This window comes from Lissotriton vulgaris, chromosome 1_1, assembly GCF_964263255.1.
Source record: "Lissotriton vulgaris chromosome 1_1, aLisVul1.2, whole genome shotgun sequence".
In the NCBI taxonomy this organism is placed as follows: domain Eukaryota; kingdom Metazoa; phylum Chordata; class Amphibia; order Caudata; family Salamandridae; genus Lissotriton; species Lissotriton vulgaris.
In genome coordinates this window covers 685641439-685662822 of record NC_141685.1, presented here as the reverse complement: position 1 = coordinate 685662822, position 21384 = coordinate 685641439, and the positions used below count along the sequence as shown (strand labels likewise).

General features: G+C 43.5%; 1 pseudogene; it reads left to right on the top strand.

Annotated features, from left to right (window-relative positions):
• Positions 1–19051: 19051 nt before the first annotated feature.
• On the top strand, positions 19052–19565 carry LOC147747659 (large ribosomal subunit protein uL23 pseudogene; annotated as a pseudogene).
• Positions 19566–21384: the final 1819 nt, after the last annotated feature.

Genomic DNA, 21384 nt, shown 5'->3' with positions numbered 1-21384 from the left:
GTCTTACATGGCCTTGGCTCTCCGAGTTAAGTCGGGGTCGCCGGACGACCCGCTCAAGCCACCTATGTTCAGAGACCAGGTTTTTGCTCGCCCGGTTTGCGACTTAATCAACACGTCGCTATCATCAGGCCAGGTGCCTTTGAAATGGAAGCATGCGGTAGTAATGCCCATTTTGAAAAAACCATCTCTCGACCCTACAAAATCGGAGAACTACCGCCCGATTTCGCTTCTCCCGTGGCCAGCCAAACTCGCGGAGGCGCATGTCAACACCGCCCTCACTGGTCATCTGTCGCGTGCCAACATTCTGGACGACACCCAGAATGGTTTTCGGGCTGGCCACAGTACGGAGACAGCACTGTTATCTATGGTCGAGCACCTTCGGGTAGTTCTGGATGCAGGTCAAACGGCGGCGCTTGTTTTGTTAGACCTAAGCGCCGCCTTTGACACGGTCTCCCATGACATTCTCCTGCAACGTCTTGAGGAGATAGGGGTGATCGGCACTGCACACCAGTGGTTCCGTTCGTTTCTCAGGGATCGTTCCTTCTGTGTGGCGTCCCCGCCCTACCAGTCCAAATGTCATCCTCTGTCTCTTGGGGTCCCACAGGGTTCCTCACTGAGCCCCACGTTGTTTAACATCTACGTGAGGCCGCTGGCTGAGGTTGTGAAGCTCTGTGGTATGACCATGGTGTCGTACGCAGATGACACCCAGCTAGCGGTCACGATCAGCGGGGACTCTGGGGTGGATGCCCCAAGATTCAGAGAAGGACTCAGGGTGGTGGCTGGTTGGATGACGTCCAACTGTCTCCAACTAAACGCCAAAAAAACGGAGGTGATGATCTTTGGGAAGCGGACGGACCTATGGGGAGATACTTGGTGGCCCTCTGAGCTGGGGCCGACCCCCACTCCGGTTGCGGAGATCAAAAACCTTGGTGTTTGGCTGGACCCTTCCCTCAACTTCGTTGGCCACACCAAAAGGACGGCGGCTTGCTGCTTCGGCATCCTGCGCAATCTGCGCCCTGCCCTTAAATACTTCGATGCCGCAACTCGTCAATTGGTGGTGCAAGCAACGGTTTTGGCGCGGTTGGACTATGCCAGCTCCCTTTTTATAGGATTAAACCAGGCTGAGTTAACCCGACTTCAAAGAGTGCAGAACGCTGTGGCCAGAGCGATCGTAGGTCTTCCTAGGTTTTGCTCGGCCGGTCCATCTTTGCGAGCCTTGCATTGGTTACCCGTTAGGCAGCGGATCCACTTTAAAGTTTTGTGCCTTTCCTTCAAAATTCTGAAGGGCCTATCACCTCCCTTACTGCACCAACTCTTGCGCCCTTACATCCCGGGCCGCACTCTGCGCTCGCTAGACCAAGAATTAGCGGTAGCCCCTCGGTTCAAACTCAGTCGGGTGGGGGGTTGCTCTTTTAAGGTGCGGGCAGCCGCACTCTGGAACGCTCTCCCTTTGAAACTCCGGACCTTTGGTGACCTGCTCTCCTTCCGCAAGGCCGCTAAAACTCATTTATTTTCTGAGCTTTGTTAAATCCTTCACTCCCCAATTTCTTAATAATTATTTCTGTTCCCCAGTTGTGTTGTGTTCGCCACCTTGTCGGTGCGCCGGGACGCTCCTTCGCTGGAGCAGCCGTGCGCAATACAAATAGCACTAACATAACATAACATAACAAATGACCCATCACATGGGGGAGGCCCCACAAGGTGCTCTGGCTGCTGGTTTTTGTTTTTTGGGTCGTGTATGGATCAGTGCATCCTTTAGGTTAGATGTCCGTTTGAACGCAAATCGAGGGCGTGGGATATCTGAACCACTTGAATTGATAATATTCCAATGTTTATTTATTGTGCTTTTGATGAAAGCTGAGTTCTAAGTGAAGCAAGTGACACAGGTTATCACTTCTTTGGACTCTTTGGGGTGTGTCTCTAGTAGTGCTTCCCTGGGATTATTCAAGGCTCGTTTATAGGAATTGTGAATGGTCCTAATTGGGTACCCTCTGTCCTGTAGTTTCTGTTGAAGAAGACTAGCATCTTGTTTGAAATCCGCCCTGTTAGTGCAATTCCTGCGAATCCTGAGGAACTGTCCGAAGGGGAGATTGTTCCTCAGGGCTCTCGGATGGTAGCTCTCATAAAGCAGGAGGCTGTTCCTGTCAGTGTTCTTGCGGTGTAGTGTAGTGCTGAGCCCAACAGGGTTAAGACTGATGCTCAAGTCCAGAAAGGGGATAGCAGTCTCAGAGATGGTGCCGGTGAATTTAAGGAATGGATTCTGCAAATTAATCCATGTGCAGAAGGCCTCACAGGTCACCCAGTCCCCTTTCCATAGCATGAGGATGCCGTCTATGTATCTGCGCCAGAGTGTTATGTTGTCGCAGAAGGGGTTGTGTGTGGCCCGGATCACACTTTCTTCAAATGTAGCCATATAAATACAGGCCAAGCTGGGGGCAAAGGTCGAACCAATAGAGGTCCCCCGAATTTGGTGGTAGAGTTGTGTCCCGTATTGGAAAAAAAATTCAGTCAAGGCTATGGTTGCACAGGCTATTATGAAGGAAACTGGTGTAGGTGAAGACCACTCCTCCTGTAGGAGAGTTGATTCAACAGCTTCCAGGGTGGCCTGTTGTGGGATGTTGGTATACAGTGCTTCAACATCTAGTGTGAGGAGGAGGTCAACACCCTCCCTCCCCTCGATGTTATCAGTAAGGCGGAGCACGTCCCTTGTATCTTGTAAGAAAGATGGTATTTTCCTAACCACAGGTTGTAGGAAGGAATCGCAAAATTTGGAGAGTGGCTCAAGTAATGAGCCAATCCCAGAGACAATTGGCCTTCCAGGCACTGGTGTCTACCCCTTGTGAATCTTGGTGAGAGTGTGGAAGTATGGTATCACCGGGTCTGTAGTGAGTAAGAATTCTTCTTCTTCCTCATTCTTGGTGATCCACTCGTTAGTTTCACGCTCCAGAATAAGGCTTGTGATGGTTGTGGTGAGCCTTCTGGTGGGGTCCACAATCAAAGGTCTGTAATGAGTTGTGTTGGCTAGTTGTCGTTTACACTCAGTGTCATAGTCATGGCTATTTTTGATCACAGTAGCGCCCCCTTTGTCCACCTGCTTGATTACAATGGTTGTATCATTGGCTAGAGACTGGACAACCTGTCTTTCAGCTCTGCTCAAGTTGTTAAAGCTGCAAGTGTTGGGTTTGTTTTCCAAACTCCTAAGGACTGCTCTCTCGAAGGCTAACACCTCAGGTAGGACCATGTTATCTGTGGGGGTGAAGGTTGATGGTTTACGTAGCCCCGTGTCAGTTTTCTCGTTTTCAGGTTTGTCATGAAAGAAGGAACGCAACCGTACCTTTCTAAACAGTTGTTTAATCTCACACATCTCATTGATATTATCAGCGGTCGGTATAGGGACAAAGCCCAATCCCTTTTCAAGGACCTTGGTTTCAATAGGAGATAATGTCCTGACAGAGAGGTTGACAATTAAACTCTCCTTCCCCTGGTCGTGCTCCGGATTTCCACCGAGGATGAGGTGGTTGGCTGGTCTTGCCACTGTACCCCCTTTTGAGCTCCTCGCTTGCGCCCTCTTACTCTGCCCCAACCTCTGTCTAAAAAAGGGGGGTTCATTGGGTAGAACTGTAGCGGACCCTGTGGATAGAACGGGTATTGCCAAGGGGGCATCATTTGTGGTGGCCCATGGAATGTTGGTCCATTTTGTACCCTTGGTTCCAATTGGCACGCCATTGATTACGGTTGTTTTTTGGGCGGGTAGCTGCCACTCGAGTCACTACCAGAGGATCCCCTCCGGCTCCCAGTGTCTGAGCTTTAATCAGAGGAGTAGCCGTTTCTGTTGTTGGTGTACCCATCTTTAAGGTAGGGATAAACCTTTTCCTTATCGAATCTGGCCACATCTTTTTGTAGTTTGGTCATTTTCTGTTTCAGGAGGAACTCTTGGTTCTCTGCGATCTCTTGATTAATCTCAGCCAGTTTGGTTGTGAAGGGGGTCTTGGTTAGCGTCCCTCTAATGGCCGTCTCTATGGCTGTGATCTTCACCAGTATAGCATCTGCCAATCTCTTGGCTGTTTTCACGATTAGGAACAGTAAGGGGCAGATTTATGTTAACTGGCGCATCCCCAGGGATGTGCCAGTTAACATGCGCCACAGTGCGCCACAGCTCCGCCAGCCATGGTGCGCCGCATTTATAATGCGGCGCACCATGGTGCAAAAACGGCACAGATGCGTGACGCATCTGTGCCGGAAATGTGGCGCATTGCTGGAGTTGTGTCGCAAGCGCGACGCAGCTCCAGCAAGGCTCGGGGGTGCCTCATTTTAACAATGCTGCGTCAAGACCTACGCCTGCTTCAAGCAGGCGCAGGCTTTTGACGCAGCATTGGCTTAAAAGTGACTGAGTGAAATCTCATAGATTTCACTCAGCCACTTTTGCGAGGCGCACCTGCCCCGGAACGCCCACCCTGCGCCGGAACGCCCACAAGCGGCGCAGGGCTTTACAACGTGACGCATCTGCCTAGATGCGTCACGTTGTAAATCGTTCGTAGGGATGCGCCACATTTACGCCGCCTTGCGTGACGCAACAGCGGCTAAACATGGCGCAAGGGCCTCATAAATCTGCCCCTAAGTCTTATGTACCGTTCCACAAGACTTGGCACCAACCTACCTTGAATTGGATCTTTTACTTTTAATGTTTTAAGCCAATCACTTAATTCCTGCTCTGTTGGTCCTACAGGAGTTTGTGACAAATCGATTTTCTTCATACTTCGGTCAGGTGTTGCAGAATCTGACTCAGCACCTGTTGGAAACTTATATGGGAGACTTTGATTAAAGGTCAAATAGGGCGGAGTCATCTGACTAACGCGCCTAACCTCAGATAAATCTGGATAAACCTTTTCTCTTACTTTTTGTAAACTTTGGTTCAAAGTAATCGGTAATAATGGTTCTTTTATTTTCTGGTTTTTGAACACTGGACTCACAGGACCAATGGTTACTGGGACAGTCACAGCCTCTCTATTTCTATATTTTTAGTGAGTTCCTGTATCTTTTCAGTTAATTAATTCGTAGACTGTACATATTCGGACGTACTCGGATTTTCTTCAAATCTCCTTTCTACTCTATCAACACTACTTCTAATCTCATGATTTTGTCTAGGAGTAACAGTAAGTCTTTTTTCCATTATGGGGTATTAGAATCGTATCTCACTTCCTCTCTCTCTGTATTATCTTTAATTTCAGAAAACCGTCTTGGGGTACCAGTAAATCTAGTCTCCATTGGCGGAGCATTTGCAGTCACTGTTACAGAACTCCGTTGATAAGGGGGTGGTCTTCTATTTATTATTTCCTCCAGTACCTCATCCTCTGTTTCACAATCCCCATAGCTCTTTCTTTCCGATTCCACATTATTTCTTTTTCCCGCACACTGCCGTCCTACCATTTCATCCATTGTCCTAACTGGATACATTCCATCACACATATCAGCGTTTCTCCATCTCCGCATTCTACTCTCATGGGTAGTTCCCCATGAACCTCACAATTTACTTCTAGGTCCTCTGAATTCCTCATGCCTTTCTCTCTCCAATTCATGCATCTCATCTTCCCACTCAACCAATGCCTCAAATTGAGTTGGTCTAGGTCTTAGTTCAAGCTTTATCATCTTTTCTCTCAAATTTCGTAATACCGCAGTACTAAAAGAACATGGGGCAGATTAGGATTGCGGATTTCCCGCATCCTCCGGGCCGGCAGAATCCACTGCCGGCCCGGAGGATGCGGAAAAACCGCTGCGGATGCTGGAAAGACCCACCGCCAAATTAGGAAGGCTGGTGGGTCTTTGAATCTGTCCGCCGCTTTTCTGCCGCAGTCGCCTTCCGACCGCGGCGGAAAAGCATTAACATGGCTGGCGGTGTCTATCAGACACCGCCAGCCATATTATGATGGAGTACAAAGTATGCTTTTCCACGACGGCTTTTCCACCGTGGAAAAGCATACGGACCTTCACTTCGGGGGCCCGTTGCGGGCCCCCTGGGTGAAGAGGGGGTGGGGGGTGCACATGGGGGTTACCTATGGTACCCCCCTGCATTTGCGTGAACAAAGCGGCAGGCACCGTGCGGTGCCTGCCGCTTTGTGCACGCAAATGCCGTGCATGCATTTTTAACATTGCGGCGGGTGCAGCTTGAAGCTGCACCAGCCGCAATGTTAAAGATAGAGGATGTGACCGCCACCCTGGCAGTCACATCCTAATCTGCACGGAGGGAACGGCGCAGCCCATGCAGACATTCCCTCCTACTCTGGGGTCGCGGCGGACTCAAGTCGGTGCGCGATCCTAATGAGCCCCCTAGTTCTGGAAATTCTAGTATACCATAATTATTAGTATATCTGACCCAATTTTCTAACCATATGCATGTGTGGTAGCAATATTTTGTCATTATTTACAATGCAGGCGTTTTCGGCGGTGGAAGCAACTTTTCCTCTCGCGTCATTATTTGCTTATCCTTTTTAAACACATTCTTCAATTTCTTAAACCATGTAGGTTTTTCTTTTTCTTCTCCATAATAAAATTACATTTTTCTGACAGTTTCCTGACTTTCAAACAATTGCGCACTCTTCCACAAACTGCTTAGCTGCACCAACCAATCAGAGCGCAGTTCACACTAACGCACCAATCAGAACAAGATACGTTCCAATCACTCTCAACCAATGCTCACACAGTTTTTGCTAGTGCACCAATCAGTGCTCACTTTGTTCTAGTCACGTGGACCAATCCCAGCGCGACCCTTTTTACGTCAGTCCTGCTCCGGTTTCTGTAGCTTCGACTGACCCCTCCTTTACAAAAATTAGCTGCACACCATATTTCACCTTTGTACACTAAAATCAGTTAGTAACCACATAAAACATCTCCATTCGTCTGTTTTGCTAAAACCAAAGTGATAGTTTCTTCAAATTCACAAGTATTCTATATTTCCGGTAGACAGAATTTTAGTTGTGCCGATAAAATAGCACATCCCTCTCTCAAGCTCCGGTATAAACTCTGTTACTAGCTTAGGGCTAAGTGTTATGCAGATTACATCTGACTCCTGTGCTTAGAGCCAAGATTTTACAGGTGTCCGTCGCTATACATTCACCACTTTTACACGTAAATGTCCCTAACTTGTAACATACGACGATGTCACCTCTTTGAAACAGACTATGTGATGTGTGACTTACATGCCACACGTTCCTCTTCCTAGGCAGAGTTACCAGCTTCCTACTTCCCCGAAGCCTCAAATTCCGGACAACAAATAACGTAATACAGACTCAACATTTAATGTTAGTCATAATTTCTGTACATCAACATTTTATATACATTTCCCTACTAATTGTATACATTACTGTATCCAAGTTAACCTATAGCAACCATAGCTCTGCTACCAAGTAAAACTGATCCAGCGCTACTCCAAACCATCGCTATACTTCCTAGTAGCTATCACACTTAACTCGTCTGTGGGGCCCATGACACCGCGAGTCATTCATACACACCAATCACCCTGCCCCCAAGATTCAGTGAAGACTAGAGGAAGAGATGCTGGATTTTAGTAGAGTGTTTTATTTCATTCAGTTTATCAATATTACCATAGTTTATTCTTTTCAAACATAAAACACCCCACCCTTTGGTCAACGGATCAGATAGTAAAAGTTAAGTAATGGACAACAAGACCAGCTTAATTCTCCATTTATTTAAAAAAATGTAGAGACATAATCTCCTACCATGACCTTATATATTTAGCCTTAATTCGATATTAATTAGACATTTAATTTTAACTTGGAGAAGGAAAGTTAAAATTCAAATAGTATACATTTATTAGCAGAAAAGTTAAGAAAATAAGACAAAACCATATTACCAACTTTTCAGGAAATGGACATCAGGGTTAGCGCCGAGAGTTCCCAAAAAACGCTTCTCTATCTTACTTGATGTTCACCTCCGATCTGGACTCCGCACCCATCAAAAGTTGAAGTCAAGAAAAATGTCAAAGTCTTTGCACCATGGAAAATAGTTCAGACGGACAGCATGTTGTGGTGCGAAAATAAAATCAAAAACAAGCTCCCCCTTCACTTTCAAACGTCCTCCTTTTTACTCTTTCTCCCTAACTATCTATCTAAAAATTGAAACATTTATTGTCCTCGATCAATTTCATTGGCCCATTTAAGGAGTGGATGAGCATCACCTCATCTCCTCATTGTCCATATTTCCTCCAAGGCAACGTTATAATCAAAAATAAGGTTCCGATTGTTCATTATTATATGTTTTCACTTGTGTCCTTTAACTTGTCACATGGAGCAATTTTCTCAGGCTCACGACATGGTCATGCAAATCTTGGCACATCTCTAAGCTCCAGGCCACGCTGACCTTGGCCCACGCTGTACAGGCACAGACTGCTTGCACATCTCTTGAGCATAGTCGCGCATGCGTAGATCACCACAGTTTCGGAGTCTCGCAAACCTCCCATTTTGGATTAGACCTCATGGGCAATAAAGGGAACTATTACAGAAACAAACACAATTAAACGTTAGATTTCGAAGTATAGCCCTTCTGTTTACCTCCCCCCATTCTAAGATAACCCTGTTAAATATTACCTAGCATTTAAGCAACAATTAAGCATTGTTTTCTTACCCTTCTCCATCATTTCTGCCACAATAATATAAATAAGAAGCTTACATGCATGGGTTCTCATCAGATTATGACATTTGCGTACTATGTTAGTATAACGATTTCACTCAATTAATACATTATGATTCGCAACACAAGTAAATTAGTATCCCACGTGTATTTGTGTATGTGCTTTCTATTCTATGTTGGCTTATTTAAAAACCACACGATTAATTTATATTACAGTTATGTGAAAGAGATTTCATGAGGGCTATACAAACATTTTTGTTTTCAGCTTCACTCCATCAATGGAAAGAAGAATTTTTTTTTGTATAATGCATCCATTGTTGCACAAAAACAATCCTGCCTCTTACGCAGCCACGTTTGCACCATAGAACCAGTATGCCTGTGTTGGCCCTAGGCAACACACAAAAGTGCTCAATATCGTAGTAGATATGGCATACTCCTGCTTTCTATGTTTCATCAAATGCAGTGCAGCAAGATTCTTTGCTACTTTTTGCTGCATTGCGTGAATCTTTTGTAAATATGGCCCCTAGTTCTTAAGGAATGGAAAGAAAAGCAAGAAGACAGGAAAGTAAACATGGTTCATTTATTATCCTTGCAGAGTAGGAAATTCAGGGGCATATTTACAAGCCCCTATCACCAAAGGAACATCACTTTTAGTGACATTCGTGTGGTGTTATCGGCTTCGCCTTATTTACAAGGCAGCTCTAAGACACTCAAAGTGCCTTAACACTGCCTTGTAAATAAGGCCCCTTTTCTCTCTATACTTAGCAGGAAAGGGGCGTTGCACACCAACACCCATCGATTTTGACGCTGTCTCATGTTTGCAAGAGTGGGCTAAAGAACGATGATAGATTAAACCCGGATCTGTTGACTGGGTGTGAGTGTTTGATTGGTTCAGATGCTCCGTCCATCACCACCCCCTTTTGTAACGTTTTGTTTGCCATAAGTTGGCAGGGTATGCTCAGACGTGAGTCCCTTGCTCACTTTGCCACTGGATTCAAGCAAGCCTGGCTGAAGATGGCTGTAATGCCAGAAACCGGTCCTAGGAAGCTTGTTTCCTGTGCAGGGAAGGCATGGCTTGGCAGTTTGGGCTGGACTGTTCCCATGAGGCACAGGGACAGACTGATTTGAATATGGCCATGTCTGAACTGGGGTGGCAGAGTGGGCTAAAGAACGGTGATGGGTTAAACCCAGATCTGTTGACTGGGTGTGATTTTTTTATTGGTTCAGATGCTCCTTCCATCACCACCCCTTTTTGTACAGCTTTGTTCTCCATAAGATGGCAGGGTATGCTGAGACGTGAGTCCCTTGCTCACTTAGCCACTGGATTCAAGCAAGCCTGCCTGAAGACAGCTGTAATGCCAGAAACTGGTCCTAGGAAGCTTGTTTCCGGTCCAGGGAAGGCATGGCTTGGCAGTTCGGGCTGGACTGTTCCCATGAGGCACAGGGTCAGACTGATTTGCATATTGCCGTGTCTGAACTGGGGTGGCAGAGTGGGCTAAAGAACGGTGATGGATTAAACCCAAATCTGTTTACTGGGTGTGAGTGTTTGATTGGTTCAGATGCTCCGTAAATCACCACCCCCTTTTGTACAGCTTTGTTCGCCATAAGTTGGCAGGGTATGCTCACACGTGAGTCCCTTGCTCACTTTGCCACTGGATACAAGCATGCTCGGCTGAAGAAGGTTGCAATGCCAGAAACCAGTCCTAGGAAGCTTTTTTCCAGTCCAGGGAAGGCATTGCTTGGCAGTTCGGGCTGGACTGTTCCCATGAGGCACAGGGTCAGACTGATTTGCATATGGCCATGTCGGATGTATGTCATTACAACGCGGGCTTTAACACCACGCTACAATTAGGATACAGCCATCACAACGCAAGTCGTTACAACGACTTGCGCTGGATGCGCTGGATTTAGGAATAGTATGATTTACTATTCCAACTCCAGCCCACGTAACAGTAGAGAAGGTGTTGGAATAGTAAATCATGCTATTCCTTAGTATATGGCGCCATCCAGCGCAAGTCGTTTGTAACGACTTGCGTTGCGATTGCTGCATCGTAATGATAGCGCGGTGTAAAGCCCGCATTGTAATGGCTGTTTACTAGCCTTGTCTGAACTGGGGTGGCAGGGTGGGCTTACGAACGGTGATGGATTAAACCCAGATCTGTTGACTGGGTGTGAGTGTTTGATTGGTTCTGATGCTCCGTTCATCACCACCTCCTTTTGAACTGCTTCATATTTGCAAGGGCAGCATAAATACGGGGCAGCTCCAAAATTAAGACCAAGGAAAACCTATTCCTAAACAGGAGCAATAAGGAGAAATGTTTATTTTCTCCTCATTTTTGCTTTTCTATGTTTGCTGCATTGTGCCGAATACATAAAAAACAGGAAAAGACCATTGATTGTTTATGTGCAGGAAGTTGACCATTCCTGCACATAAACAATAAATAAAAAAAACAATAAAAAAATGAATGTTTGCAGCTGCATTAAGCAGCACACAAAGAAAGTTTAAAATGCCATTTCAGACAGTTTATCTGCAAGAAGAGACACCTTCAATATTCCCCTACAACGCAGGCTCCCTTGCACTATGGTGCAAGGGTATCTGCATTGGCACAAGTCAGTGCAGGGAGAAATGCAGGCTGCACGTATCCTTGTAAATATGGGGCAGCCCTGCTTTTTGGAAGTGGCGGAGCACAGCGGTATGTCAAGGTGGCTAACGTCGCGCTCCCAATGTTTGGCAATTACGGTGACCGTTTGGCGCCAAATCTATATGCAAATCAGTATTTAGGCTAGCGCGAAACACAGCCGGTTCTTTCTCAACAGAACGCCGTGCTGCAACCAGAGGGAAAAACTGTCAGGAAGAAAGGAGCAGGGAGGCCGACTCATATAATACGGGTAAGAAGCGCTGTCAGAGCTCTTTGGAGCAAACGTTCCGATAAATAGAACCTTAAGATTAAATTTAGCACCAGGATATAGTAGTTAAGTTTGAAAACATAAATAACATAGAAACAGTACAGGTTAGTTTAAAATCTAAAGCAGCTTTAAAGCAAAGGTTCGAGTTTTTAATTAAGTACCTTAAGAGCATACCTTTATAATGAATAGGTCATTAACACTGGTAATATAATCCCCACAGACATCAGCTAATGACAGAAGAAGATGTCAGCTAAACTTACCTGTGCCTAATTGAAAGAGGTTGAGGTCTTGAATTGGATATACAGTTCCTACGGTGAGTAGCTATAAAAAGGACATGTACCAGATTTGGTTGTTGATGGAAAATCTAATACTATAAGGAATAACTGTTTCACTAATAGACATGCTTACCTCATAGGGAGCTCTGCACCTAAATCACAGAACGGTGGCTCCTCCTGGCAGTTAATTACACGGCATAGACATATCCCCATCAAGGTATGTGTCTACCGATATGTGCAAATATAAATACAAGTCTGGGGGTGTAAAACGAGAATATAAATCTGTACCTTTATATCCCTAGGTAGATTTAAAGAGGGAAAGAATTTTCAGATCCTTTGGAATAAAGTACAAACTGAAGTAGTGGAAATTCAACCTATCTACAACTTCGGTAGTAAAGCAGGCCTATATTAAAATAATTAAATAATTGGAATATAGCGCTTTATCCCAAGATTTATTAAACATATTTATGTTCACTTAGAAAACAGAACAACTTTGCGGAGAACAGTGAAGCAAAGCACAGAGGTCCATATCACCAGAAAGGACTCCTGTTAGAACCATACAGTTCAAACCACATGGATAATCAAATCCATCTGGACACACAAGGTACGCACCTGATTTATGGGAGGTACTTCTTTCTTTGGTAATTGGAATCAGTGGGGGGTCCCCCAATAATGGGTTACATAGGTCCAAGGGGAAGGCAACAATGAGATAGTAGAAAACATATGTAAAAGATGTGTCTATTGCATGTTTAAAAAACAGAAAGAGAAAATACCGGATCGCAATGTGAATAAGTATGTGAAGTAATGTAAAGTAAAAAAAACTTTTGATTGCAAATCAAGGGACCTAGGATGTCAAGAGTGCTCACTTAAAAATGTAATGTACACAAATTTCTCGTTTGGTAACTTTGTGCTCTATGATTTTAATTGTTTAGAATCAGTCCTGATGAAGGCATACTAAGAAAAAGCCGAAACGCCGCGTCGACCTTTTGATTCTTTGACTTTTAATATTGTGATGATTATATTTATGGACAAATGATTTTTAAATTGTTTTTTATATTGTGCGATGTGTAATAAAATTTAATATTGTGACCAAACGTTGTTTTTGATATACTTTTAATTTAAGAGTCTTTCATATATATGTGTACTTAATAAGTGAATGTACTAGTTTAAATACATACATTTCAGTCCTTAACATTGTCAATGTCCTAGACCTGTCTTTTGAAATCCTTATACGTGCAATTTTCCTAAAAATTATTCCAAACAAGTATTTGTATTTAGTAGATATTATGTAAATACGGAGTGTTAATGTTGAAGTAAAAATATACCTTATTTTTGCCTTCCCCAGGGTTTTAAATACCCACAATTAGTATAAGCGATACCCATTGGTTCCATACCAAGAGACAACATCTTGTCCCACGAACTCGGACGCCTTGTTCCTTTAATGACATTTTCCCCACCGTCCTCTAAAGATGTAGAGTGGGGTCCTCCTTATTATTTTTACACTAACGTCGCGCTCCACCACTTCATAGTAAATATGCTCTCAGTTTTATTTTTCTGCCTGTGGTAATTTTTTATCCTCCCCTATTCATGTATGTACTGTTCTCTTGCAAGGTATTTTGCACATAGCCAATTCAAAATTGTGAATGATTAAATTAATAAATAGTCACTGAAAATAGAGATACCAAAAAGAGTCCTTTAATTTGTGGGAGGAGGGCACATGCTTAGGCAGTTCATTTGCCTGAGGGGTTGTTCTGAAAATAGTGAATTGTTATGAAAGTGTCACCTAAACCGTTTAAAGTGATTACCAGCCACTGCATGGGCTGTGGGGTCATGCCTCGTACCTTTTTCCAGACACAGAGAGTGTCTGTCAGACGGAACAAAGGTCAGCCTGACAGTCACACTTCTTGTTCAGGTCAGGCAGCCAGGAGCAAGACATTTGCTAAATGCGCAGGCTGAAATTAACTTTGCCAGGTGAAGATTTCACAACTCAGTCAGCATGACAACCTCATCATGGCAAAAGTGTCTCAAGGCCCTCCTCCTCTAATGATGGGGAACATCACTGACTGACTCGGAAGTGAGAGCTACAGTTTTAAGCTCTGAAGTGCTCAGGGTGGAGTTTCAATCAGTGACAACTTGTCACAGAGTGGGGTGGGTTGGGCCCATCTGTCTCTCTAACCCCATCCCATTCTATGACACGTGATAGACTGCTGCCTCAGTCAACATCCTCCTTGGGCCGCCAAGGTTTCCCTCCAGGAGAGCTGCAGTGAAGGTACATTTCAAAGTTTGGTGTGTGCATGCCTGTATGTATGAATTTGTATGTATATGTATTTTAGTAAGTGAGTGTTATGAATGTGTGTGTGTGTGTGCATGTGTGAATACATTGGTATGATTGAGTGTGTATATATGCATATGTGAACCCCGCCCCCTTTGCTGCTAAAACTACCCGAAGCCACTTGTGATTACATGATGGAGCATCGTGATGTAAGGTGCAGTTTATCAATTGGTACAGCCTACACGTTATTGTTAACACATATACACGGTTTATTTTTACAGTACGAAATAGCCACACGCCGGAGAAATATGTGAAAAATGCAGAATAGGCTTCTTGTTTCAACCTGCCTTTAAAGTCCGACTTCATGCATACAAAAAGTTTGGATCAGTCAGATACTAAAGTGCTTTGCTTCCAGATGGCAAACGTGCTTTCGTTAAAGTATGTTTGCGCCGCAATACAATACTGCAACACCTTAATTTACATCAGTACTTACTAAATTTAAATTTAACCGAGTTAACTTGAGAAGGCTGGAGTTATTTCGAACAACTGCACAGAAAATCATTGACAAACTGAATTATGACTCTGCTATTGATTAGTGGACTTAGACTGCCATCTATCCGTCAAGACTGTAAATTCAATCAGTCTACAAAAGCCAGGAAAATAATAGCAAAAACACATAACTGTCATATATATTAAATAAATTCATTGAAAAAATAGCATTGCTAAAACATAAGAAAAAAGGTACAGTAATAACAACATAGTAAGAAAAGCGAAATATGTAACACTTGTGCATAACATTAGGAGAGTCAAGGCAGCTTGCTTTCCTGTATTCTCTTTTCTCTTTTACACTTTTTATTAAGTTACTCTTCTAATTGCATTGTTTTACATGATAGTATATAATTCCATTATATCAAATCAACTTCTAAATAAAATGTATCTTTAAAACTTTAAAAAAATAATAGCAAAAACAGAGTTTGTAAGCTTAAAAAAGTAGACAATTTGCATCAGTCACTTGCAATGTAAAAATCCCATTGTTAAAACATATTGATTATTATGCAGTACAATAATGTCTGTTTTAAATTTGTGAGTAGTTCATTGGCAGGTCTGTTTGTGTTCGAGAAAATCAGAATGATCCCCTTTAACAAACTCTTAGTGGCACACATGCAAATGGTTTTATTCCCTGAGGCTTGCTTGATAAATCTAGATTAATACAGCTCAAATCACTGTGTTTCGTTACTCTGGCTGAAAGAGGCAGTTCATGGGTTTTGAGAGGGTGTTCCCATGGAAAATCAATAGATTTTGCCATATTCATTGATTGAAGTCGTAGACCTGAAAATGTGGCAAAACTGCTTCGCCTCTCCCATCTTTCTATGTGTGGTGCATTTTGCAGGAAAGTTCCCTTCCTGCACAAAAACAATCCTGGCACAAGGCAGGCATCCTTGCACCATGGTGCCTACATTAGCGCTAGGCAGCACATTGTGGGCCAGCACTGGAAAAGGGAGGATGGGCCATATTATGTTAAATACATCACATTCCTGCCCTTTTTCTTCACACAGTGCAGCACAGCTGTGTTATATTTCTAAATAAATAATGGAGGAACATAGTAAGTCAAAGTCATTATTTCATTCAGGATTTTAAGAAAATTATTAGTTGAAGATTTTCCCATAATATGTAATGTTTAATTTGTGGATGTATACCTTTGGAAAGGAAGTTTCAAATTCTTCACAAAAGGAATGCGACTTTTTATAGACATTGCACATTTTTGTCTCACCACAAAAGCAAGCCCAATGCTTGTTGGGACCCTTTTACGAGTGACTATAAAGCAGTGTGACATATAAGTACAGCCCAGTAACTATATTTACAATTTTCCAACACCACCATCGCTCCACTGAATGCATTACAAGTAATACTATCAAACTCAGAAACACCCCATGTATATCCAATACAACAAGATATTCAATACCATAAATTAGTGTTAGAATTAATGCAAATCATTTTACCCCATGCATAAACATCACATATAATGTAAACATGGTATGTATAACAACCAAAAAATGAAAGTTAAAAAGGTAGCTGATAAATATGTAGAAATCAAAATTTGGCTCATGTTTATGTGACTACCTTCTTCAGAGAATGCTGTCCCCTGCAGCCATCTGAAGAGCACCAGGTCCAAAGAACAGACACCATGGGGCATGTGTACAAGCCCCTATCGCCACCACAAGGTCACTTTTGAGGATGTTGTGGTGGCGATAGGGGCTGCGCCTTATGTACAAGGCAGCGTTAAGCCACTTACTATGGCTTAAGGCTGCATTGTACATAAGGCACCCTTTCACACTCTGCTTAGCGTGAAAGGGGCGTGCAGTGGGTGTTGTGGTAGGCGTTCCACCTTAACACCCATTGTATTTGACGCTGCCCCCCTATGTACAAGGGTGACGTACATAGGAGGCAGTGCCAAAATTAAGCCAGGAAAACCCTGGTCTTAAGTTGGCAAAACAAGGAGAAATGCATTGAGGGATATGTACAATAAAGTGGCGGGGAACGTCGTTAGCCTCTTTGGCTTAACGACATGCTCCATATTTACAAGAATGTGGTGCAGCCTTGCGTTTTCCCCTGCAATGGCACTAAGTTTAACAACTTTGCACCAATGCAGGCACCCTTGCACCAGAGTGCAAGGTGTCTGTGTGCAGGGTAGGATTCTTTATGTGTAGGAAGGTGTTCCCTTCCTCCACATAAACAATCCTAATATGCCATCCTGTCACTTTCATGCAGCACACATGAAAGTGATAAAATGGTATTTTTCTAAAAAGATTTGTTTATGTACAGGAAGGGACACCTTCCTGTACATAAACAACACATGGTATTTTGCTTTTTCCATGTGTGCTGCACAAGGCAGCACACATGGAAAAAGCAAATACTAGGAAAAATAATGCATTTCTCGTCTGATTCGCCACCTTAAGACCAGGCTTTTCCTGGTCTTAATTTTGGCTCTGCCACCGCTGTACATAGGGGGCAGCATCAAATACAAAGGGTGATGCGGTGGAAATCCCACTACAACACACACTGCAGGCCCCTTTCACGCTAACCATAGCGTGAAAGAGTGCCTTATGTACAAGGCAGTGTTAAGCCACATTAAGTGGCTTAACGCTGCCTTCTACATATGGCACAGTCCCTATCGCCACCACAACGTCTGTAAAAGTACGGTTGTGGTGGCGATAGGGGCTTGTACATATGCCCCACTATTTCTCCTCATTTTTTGCTTTTTCCATGTGTGCTGCCTTGTGAGGCACACATTGAAAAAGCAAAATGCCATGGTTTGTTTATGTACAGGAAGGTGTCTCTTCCTGTACATAAATAAACTTTTAACAAAATACCATTATGTCACTTTCATGAGTGCTGCATGAAAGAATGGCATTTTATGATTGTTTATGTGCAGGAACGGACACCTTCCTAAACATAAACAATCTTACCCTGCACGCAGACACCCTTGCACTCTGGTGCAAAGGTACCTGTGTTGGCGCTAAGTTGCTAAACTTAGCGCCATTGCAGGGGGAAATGCAAGGCTAAACCACATTCTTGTAAATATGGTGCAGCCCTGCGTTTCAGAAGTGGTGGAGCATGTTGTCAAGCCAGGAAGGCTAACAACACACTCTGTCACTTCCCTGTACATATCCCCCATGTCCTGCAGAATATTTGTGTCTGGGATCAACTTGGCACTGCAACAGCCACCTTACTCCGTGGTGAAATTTAGAGCTAAATGTATGTGCTTTAAACATTGCAAACACAAAATAACAGATGCTTGGCTCTGTGCCAGGACAGCTGTTCGTGCTAGGGCCCAGAAGTCAAGTAAGAGGCTCTTTCTTTTAAACGTTTATACACAAACATAATAAGGAGTAAAGTAGTACTTGTAACATTTTATTTCAAACTAGGCTCGCTGTCATAAGGATGACATTTTATTTTACCCAAGAGTTTGTGTGCTCACGACCTTGCACATTAGGGAAGATTGGTGAGACTGCGAATTAAGGATTTGCAGAAGCATGGAATTCCTCTAACCCAGTTTTCCTAAAATTGTAACTAATTATTACAGATTCTAGAACCTGTGTGATTTGCTCAAAAAGTGAATATGTTTCGAGATACAAAATGACTGAAACGTTCACGAAATTAGACATTTTGCAGAATACAATGTCGAATTCAGAACACCTTCACTTTTTATTATGTTTTTTCCTCTTTTAGGGGAAGGGGCACTTTGCTCAATACACTGCCATTGGTTTCCTTTACTACCACGTTATAGCCTTTTGATTTATGTCAATATTGCCAAAACTCCATTGCTACTTTAAGAGTAGGAAAAAAGGCAGATGCATTTTGATGCCAACAGCAAGTAAAAAAGTTACTGAGGTTTGGGGTGAAGGGCATTGAAAGTCAGGGCTCCAGAATTTACGTAAGTGTATTTTAGCACGTGGTGCCAATAATCCTGTAACTTTACACCATTCAGGGAAAAATAACGCCAAACTGGGTAAGTTTTCTCTGAAAAGATTTATTTTTGTTATCTATGTGAGTATATTTTCAGTTTAAGACTGGAAAAGTTGTAAAATATGTAAGAGACCCCTCAATCTACTAAAATGAACAATTTATACTCCAAAGTTAATTGGCCAAAGCCAACACGCAATGTTCTTGGCCCGAATCTTTCCGATCATTTTGTCAAAGTAATGTTGCACTTACAATGTAGCAATGTGCGCCTTTGTATCCTGACTGCTGACATTCAGCACTGATAAAGGTATGGCGCTTGACATAGATTGTAGGCAGAAATGTTGATTGCTTATAACAAGTGTGTCAGCAATATACATCCTGCATTTATCTTTCGTTAATTGTCTTGGACTCTTCAAAGACAGACTCAATAGACATTTCTCATACCTGTACACCAATTTTAAACAATAAAATGGTAGCTTTAACCCCCAACATGGCACCGATGGCCAAGAAAGAAGCTGTCCCTGTTTAAACGGAAGCAATGTCCAAGGCATTGAAAGCTAAAAAGGCTGTTATTAAGGGGGTACACAGTCATTAGAAGAAGAAAATTAGGACAGCCCCCACTTTCAGGAGGTCGAGGACCTTGAGGTTAAGGAGGCAACCGAAGTATCCCAGGAAGAGTGCTCCTCGTATGAACAACCTTTACCATTATGCGATTATTATGTTCCCTCTTACCACGGAGTCTGCCATGAAGAAGATTGAAGATAACAACACGCGGGTCTTCATTGTGGATGTCAAGGCTAACAAGCACCAGATCAAACAGGCTGTAAAGAAGCTTTATAATATTGATGTTGCCAAGGTCAACACATTGATCAGGCCAGACGGCGAGAAGAAGGCATATGTGCGTCTAGCTCCAGACTATGATGCACTGGATGTAGCCAACAAAATTGGCATGATCTAAGCCTGCTCTGTATACGCCGGACAGTTCAGAATAAAATTTATAAACAGTAGTTGTTTGTACTTGTCATGTCGGATATCAGTTCCATGGGGCCTTTAATCACAGAATATCGCTGCATTTAAGAAATGTTGAATTGCGTTACTGATGCTGTCTTTGAGATCTCTGTTACAATGATGTGACGTGACCCATCTTGTAAGAAATCTATATCAATTTACCACCGGCTCCTCCCAATATCCTTATAAATTTTCTGATGACAGCAATATAAGAATTTCACTTCAATACACTAATTTACAGAACATGGCAGGTATTCAGAAATGTATTTTTACACCATACAGCATACAGTGCCTCTCAGGCAAAAATTCGGATGGACCATGTTGGTCCTGCCTTCTCTGCGGCATCAAACCCATACTTTTTTACCTTTTTTCCTCCACCCTTTTTTTAAATTCCTAGCCCATGTGGAGTGCTCGTGCTCACTCCTCTAAAACATAGTTATATTGGTTATACCCAATTTGCATATTTAATTTACTTTTAGGTTCCTTGAAGAGTTGTCGACCATATGCTCAGGGCCTGTAAATTAAATGCTACTATTGGGCCTACAGCACTTATTGTGCCACCCGCTTACATAGCACCTTAAAACTTGTACCAGGCTTTTTTCTGAAGCCTGAATTCAGTTTTAAACTGCAATGTTGGCTTGTCATATAAACATCCTGGCCAAGCCTTAAATTCCTCTTTTATCATTGATAAGTCACCCCTAAGGTCGACCCATAGGGCAGGGTGCTGGGCAGCCTACCCCTCCTATGGGATGACATTTGGGATACCTTATCACATACAAAAAGTTGTAATTCTCAATTGAAAGCAGGTAACTCCATCATTTTTGGTATCTATGAAATTGTAATGATAAATACTCTATGATGGTAAAGTCAGTTTTTGTCTTCAACTTTGAAAATGCCACTTTTAGAAAGTTGGCATTTTCCTGCCATTAATCTTTTGTGCCTGCAGCCTGTCTTGGGTTGTATGACCGTGTGTAGCTGACTGTTAGGCTTTGTGAATTTCTCTCAGACACTCACACAAAAGAGGGATTAGGTGTGCCTTTATGGGCCATCTTCTGGCAGGATGGGGGACAGAGCTTAGCACAGGTCCACTTGCAACTGAATAGGGTATCCCCTGCCTCAGAAAGGAAAGGGCTGAACAACCTCACTGTGTCACTGCAGCCCGCTTGGACTCAGTGCAGGGAAGTCAGGTAATTCCAGGCACTTCAAATAACCTTTCTATGAGCTTCTTTCAGAACAAGGCCACCAGGGTATAAATACAGGACCTTTAGACCCATTCTTCAATTTACTACTGAACTTTCAGAAGGACTCTCAGTGGACTGGCTGCTGCTATGACCAGCTGTGCACTGTGCAAGGCTGTTCTGCTGTAGCCGGAAGAACTGCTTTTCTGCCTGGAGACTGCCATAAACTCTAAGTGGCCAGTTCTGCTGTTTAGCCCTGCATCTTCACCTGCACCCAGGACTAACAAATTGACTCCACTGACTATTTTGCTAGTCTCCTATCCAGAGCCACAAGAATACAAAAGGCTCCCATCATCTCAAACCCAGACCTGAACCCAGCCTGATTGAGTCTTGAACCCCCCTCACCCTCCCATGAGGTGTCCCACCAGTCCTGGACCCTTGGTTGTGATGCTAATGGTTCCCAGATGGGCAAATCGCAATTTTAGCAATTGCAATGCACCCCATGACCGACAACTGCAGATTCCACCAGAACCCTATGGACCCTCGTGGTCCCTCAATCACCCGCCCAATATTAAGGTCCAGAAAAACGGCAGCTGTATGTGCCAAGTGTATCCTGAGGTATCGTGCTCCCTTACCT